This window comes from Erithacus rubecula, assembly GCF_903797595.1.
Source record: "Erithacus rubecula genome assembly, chromosome: 15".
Taxonomy (NCBI): domain Eukaryota; kingdom Metazoa; phylum Chordata; class Aves; order Passeriformes; family Muscicapidae; genus Erithacus; species Erithacus rubecula.
This window is the reverse complement of record NC_136667.1, coordinates 1639512-1646222: the sequence shown is the minus strand read 5'-3', so window position 1 is coordinate 1646222 and position 6711 is coordinate 1639512.

The window sequence follows — 6711 nt, the reverse complement described above, 5'->3', positions numbered from 1 at the left end:
TTTTGATTGTAGGATGAGTCCTAATTTTTAAGAGCACCATACATTGCAAAAAAAACCATTTTGCATGTTTTCATTTGGATTGCAAATGAAGCAAGGTGCTTTTATACCATGTCCTACTTCTCCCTCTATAACTACTTATCTAAAGATTGTAATTTAAAAGCTAATCTTCTAAAATTAATATTAATTAATGTGGCATTTTTTCTATTTCCCTGCCACCTTCCCTGCTCTCAGTTCCAGGTTTTCAGCTGGCATGGCCCCAGCCCCACAATAACAAATTTGTGCCAGCTTGCAGAGTAACCCCAGTGCTGCTCATCCACTCAGAACTCCTCCATCTGTGTGTCCATCCATCCAGAGAGCCAGATGCTCTCAGAGTGCCTCACCCCCCTCTCCTGACACACCCAGACCCCAAAAATGTTCCTACAAAAGGGCCCTGCAGGCAGAGGCAGCCCAGCCCTGCTGCAGAGTTTGTGTTTCACCTGCTCAGGTGCACTGCAGAGAGAAAGGGGGGTGGGGATGAGAAAAGGAAATCACTCACTGGGAGAATCTGACAGAAATTAATGGAAAGCAAACATTTCAGGCAGGAGGGAGAGTGGTTCAGAGATCAGGCAGATTCCATCAGGCTGATGAGCTGAGGCTTCTGTTCACATCCACAGAGCTGCCACCTCCACTGGTTTGCCACTGATAGGCACTTAGGCAACTCAATTATTTTATTATTGGAATTAGATAATGAGATAATTATATAAACTTCCTTTCTAAGCTCCTACATGCTCCACTGACACAGGTTGCAGAAATATTCCTGCCAAGAATTTGATTATTAAATGTGAACTTGGTTCAGCAGAGATGCAGAGATGCCCTTGGTTCTTTGTCACACATCTGTGCAGTTCATTTTTTCAGCACAAAGTTCAACACATGGGATGTGAATCAGCAGCTAATCATTTTCCAAAATATTTGGCTTATAAATATTTCCTTAGAAGAAATATTCTCTTTTAACAAGGGGTTTTGTTGAAAAAGCTTTACTTTTATTTCCATTGTCATGCTTTACTATGCAAAACAAATCAGTTTTTAATGAAAATCTAGCAATAATATACTTACAAGTCGCATAAAACAGTGGACTATGTTTAATGAATAACACTTGGACAAAGTACCAATGTTTAAATTTCCAGTGAGATAAACATTCCAGCACTTAAATATCAAAGTGGGTGCCTTGAGGAGCTATTCACTATTTGTGGGAACTGAAGTTGCTGCCTCCCAAGTGTTTGTTGCCATTTTTCTTTTGCCAGAAACTGCCAGTCCCACAGAAGAGGAGGCAGCCCAGCAGAATGCACAGCACCAGGATTTCCCCTCCTGTCTCAGTGGAACATCAGCCAAGGAAACTCCAGTCTTGCTGGTCCTGCAGTGGGTGAATCAAAAGAAACAGATGCATTTCTTCTAAAGATGAAATGTCCAGTGTCACATTTTGTAACACGGTAAAAGCAAATTTAATTATCAAAAGCTCTGCTGCAACCCTGAGCCCTTTCCATGGGCTGCAGCTGCTCACAAGCTGCTCCCTGTCCATGGGCTCAGTCCTTCAGGGGCAGGTTGCTGCACTGGGGGTACCAAGGACCCCAGACCCTTCCAGCACCCCTGCTCCAGGGGGGATTCCCTTGGGGACACAGATTTTGTCAGGAACCCCCAGAGGAACCTCAGCTCTGGAGCCTGGAGCAGCTCCTGCCCCTCCTTCTGCACCACCCTGGCTCTGCAGGGCTGTTCCTCCCAAATTCTCACCCCTCTCTTTTCCAGCTGCAGCTGCTCCTGTGCAGAAACTTTGTCCCACATCAGCCCAGATGTGCTGCCACTGTCCCTGCCAGGCTGAGCCATGCCCAGAGCAGCAGGGGGAACCTTCCAGCAGCTTCTCACAGATCCCAAACCTGGCCCTGCACACAGGACAGAGGAGCCTGAACAGCCACATCAGCAGCACTCCAGGAGCCAGGCAGAGCTGCCAGGACCAGGAGTCAGAGCTGTGCCACACTCAGTCCTCACCATCTGGAAGCCTCTGGCCAGAGGCACAACATTTGTCCCTAAGCAGCAGCAGCCTGCAGAAGGTTTAGATGCCTTTGCATCATGCAAATGCACTCTCTTTCTGACACAGCAATAATCCCCAGTTACAGTCCTGACTGCAGGAATGTGCTGTTAAAATCATGAGAAAGGAAAAAAGCCCCTATTGAGAGAATATCCTTGATAAAGCAGCAGTGTCCTGAGTTCCAGCAGGCCTAGGGACATACAAGTTTTTTTATGTAAGACAGAACTGCTGCTTTTAGTCATACAGGTGGATTCATTTCTAAATGCTGACCCTGACATATAATTTTCAATAAAAGCTGTGCTTTTCTATCTAATTTCCATCTTTCAGCTGAGACATTAGCATTTCTTATTCAATGTTCTTCCCTCTCAAGCATTACCTCAGATTAATTGGCACTGTATAAAATAAGTTCCTGGGTGCACAATGGTAACCATGGTAGCCTCCATCCTATCTTCACAATGCACATGCAGTTCAGTTCTCAGGAAAACATAATTAGTAGGTGGCAGAATATATTCTCTCTAAAGGCATCACCGTGCTATGAGATCCACTAAATCAAAGCAAATGGTGCCCACAGCCTCCACCCAGCTGGGCTCCCACTGCTGAGCACTTACCTCACAAATGGATTTACTCTCACACAGTTTTGCTGCAGCATCCCCAACTTGCATAATGTGCTTTTCTGCCTGTGTGCCTTTGCTGTCTGGCCAAAGGGTGGCAATGTTCTCCTGGCTATCAGTGGCCAGGCATGGAGCTGTGTTCCTGCAGGAATGGGAGCATCTCTCTGCAGCCAAGCCAGAGCTCTGCATCATTAACTGCAGTGCTAACTGGTCCCAGCACATCAGCCATGACCCCTCCAGCTACAGGGGCAGAAACATTAACTCACAGTTTGGGCTGTGTGAAAGGGCATCCACGTGGCTCTGCTTATGGGGGGAAATCAAAAAGCACAAGCAGCTAAAAATCCAAGTGTGTTCTGCTCCTTATCACACATCAGAGGCCCTGCTGGGGCTCCTGTGTGTTTGTGCAGGACAATCAGGGAGAGGTTCCACAAGCCTGGCTGCCCAGAAAGTGCCACCCAAACTCTGGAGGGTTCTAGAGAATCTGATTGAACTCATCTGAGAAGTTTTACACAATTCCTCTGGGGATCTGCCAGCTGTGAAACCTGTGAAACCATAATGTGAAACCACCACCTGCATGATTACCAAACACAGTGTGTCCCACTCCCAGACATCCAGACAGATTCCACAGGACACTAAAACAGAAATTATGTTTTTCCTGGTGTTTCACAGGGGGAAAGTTACAGTAAGAGACCTAGAGGAAAAAAATCAATTTTCAAATGCCACCTACTATTATCTGTTAAATTACTATTAGCTACAAAAAGCAAAATAAGAAACAGTTGTGCACAAAAAGGAGCAACAAGAGTAAGGAGCTGTCCAAACCTGTCCAGGATAGTTGGTACTTAGTAAACATGAAAATAATTTAATTCTTTATCTGAATACGTCTTGGTTTGTTTACTGAAGTGTTAAAAAGGCTGTTTCATTCAGTCTGGGATATCACACACTACATCTGTGGTAAAACTTTAGACAACTGGTTTTGGACCCCAAATCAACCCAGCAAATATGGTATGGAGTAGTTACCTAGCAGTTAACTCATCCCAGAATTCTTAGCAATTTTCATATTTACAATACATATCTTCACTTTATCTCCTGTCCATGTGAGGAAATACTTTCCAATTCATACTAAAACATTCTGAAAGGGCTCTACTGTTTTTAAATGCTTTTGATAATCCTATTTAACCTTTCTTTTATACCAAAGATTTGCCCTGGACACTTTTCTCCTGGCAAATTCCAGCCACCCACATGCTAATTATGCATGTGCATCTGATTCCACACATTTTGACTTTTAGATAGATCAGGGAATGGAAATAAACATTTCTGTCAAGTAACAGTGCTGCAAAACTATTTTTCAGGTAACAATGTCATTGATTTCAATTATACAGAACCACAGAACTGCCCTCTGTTAACACCAACATGTAAGTAGACATAGCACACTTTGCTTTTATGGCCATTATAAAATTTATTTCCAAAAAAAAAAATGGAGACAACTGGTAAAATGGCAGCACTTTATGTGCAAAAACATGCTAGTGCAGGAAAAGCTATTTATCTTCATACAGGTGATGGCATTTATCAGTGCAATTACACTGGCTTATCTATCATCAGAGAAGTGTTACATGACACCAACTTCACATTTTTCTGGAGATACTGCACCTCCTTACATGTTTTCTCTCATCATGGCAGATTCTAAGAGATGCTTTCATTTTTTTCTAATGATTGCTGGAGTCACTGCAACAATCCCAGCTGTCCTGGGACAGGGGAGAAATGTTTATTCTGAGCACAAAAAGGAGCCAAACTAAACGAAGCAAGTCCCAGGATCAGAGTTTGGGAGCAGGATGATCACAATTACCATTTGCCACACGTTTCATGTTCTCTTTCTGTTACATAAACTTGGCTTTGCTTTCTGTAAAACGCCCAGGCAAGACTGTGACTGCAGAACATTTTGAACCCAGCCTGCTAAAACATGGATTACTGAGCCCTCAGAATAAGAGTTTTTATCACCCATCACATGAAAGGTAAATATAGCATGGGGGTGGGGGAAAAATGAGTTCCTGGATCTTGAGAATGATAATTAGCTGCACTCATGCCAAATGGCTGAGGGGAAATCTTATAAACATGTAAGTAACAGAAATACAAGTTAAATGTCCTATTATTATCCTAAGTAATATAATTTAAGCATTAACACTGTAAAATACTGAAATATTTTAAATGCTTTTAAACTGCTGAAAACAAATTTTCTTGGTCATTAACTGCTGAACATTAAATTTTTTCCCATTCACTAAGATTATTTAATGTTTGCGAAATTATTTGAACACCATTTAATTACTTGAAATTCAAAATCATGGCTGGTTTCAGTCATCCTTTCCAGAGAAAACTTCAACTGCCAACACACCAAATATTTACCAACCATGAATGTCAATGTATAGTGAATAAAATGTATAGATGCATGCACTAGTGCTCCTTTCAGAGCCTCTGGGTTTTGGCACCCAAAAGTTATGGCATGATTCATTAGAGAAAAATCTCTGAAGGAAAGCTGAAAGTGAAGAGTCTAAAAAAGACAAAACCAGCAGCATTTTTTAAACAAAGGAGAAGCTGCTGAAGTTACCACGAGCAGAATTTCACACCACAGAGGCTGCACAGAAGCTGCTCTTTTTCCCCAAGCTGAAATCCCAAGTTTCTGGATCAATATTGCACATCCACAACTTGTAGATGCAATTCCAAGGGATAATAGAATGCAAGATGCCTCCAGACACTAACTCAGAACCAGGCAATGCAGTTAACATTTCAGAGTGATTTGCAAACCAGCATGGTTTTATGAACCTCTTCAGATCACCTCCAATATTTTTCAAGTACTGTGTGTATATTTATACAACAAAGGGAAAATGAAATCAGCATGACACCAGCATTAGTCTTTTTGATGTCTGCAGCAGGCTTGTGTCAAGATTTCTGCCATAACACACCTTAAAACTTTCTGACAAGTTGCAGACTTTCTGAACATTTTGGAAGTGTTCAGGAACACTTAAGGTCTCATTTGGGAGGAGGGGTGACATTATTCCTAGAATTAGAGATCTATTTTGCAGTAATTCTCTGGTCTGCAGTACAAATCCAAACATTACTGAGTTGATCCCTGATCCCAAGATCTGAAAGGAAATACAGTCCATGTATTGCACAGATACAAACTGGGGTTCCAAAATTGGTGTTTGAAATACTTACCAAACCTTACAGTGATTTACCTTCAGATTTCTGGCTACATTCATGAGCATGAAAATCATGTGAGAGCTTCCCTTTCAGTCCAAGACTCCTTTCCTATGCTCTCAAATGTAAAATACTCATTTCTCCTTTTCTTTAAGCCAGACACCATTAAGGGCAAATGGCATAACAATTATATATAATTATTATATATAACTATATATAATAGTGCTGCATGAAAATGCATGTTCAGGGAGACAAGGGGTGGCTTCTGCTACATAAAAAATTGAGGTTTCCATTAGGAAGAGGCTGGTGACAGCAACTGCCCAAGTGACAACAAAAAGCATGAGAGGAATTTGCCACCAAGGTGAGCATTACAAACTCTGACACTCATCACTACTGATTTTTTTACTAGATCACATTTCACAGTGTGTCTGAGAATCCTCTAATTGCCATCAACAACATTCTGTTAGTAGGAGATGAAATAGAATATTCTGCTATGGACCACTGAAGTCCCTTTCAGCAGACCAGTCAGATCAGTTTTGGAATAGGTGTGTTCAAGGTTTATTGTAAAATGCAGCAATGATTAACTGTGAAACAGTCACTCCAGAACTGAGCCTTTTCTTTAAACATCCCTGGTTTACAAATCCTGTCATTTCTCACTGCAGAGAGGAGCTGTCACTGTAGTGACACATTGCAACGTGAGCTCCGGGGCACTTGTGCTGATTAGGAAACAAAATATTCATGTCCCATTTGAATGAATGGGGAAATTGTAAGGCAAATTTGTGCTTGGTTAAGTTAATAACATACCTTGTCTTCTGAGGTGTTCCTGTGGGAAGTGGGAACCCAAAAGTGTGC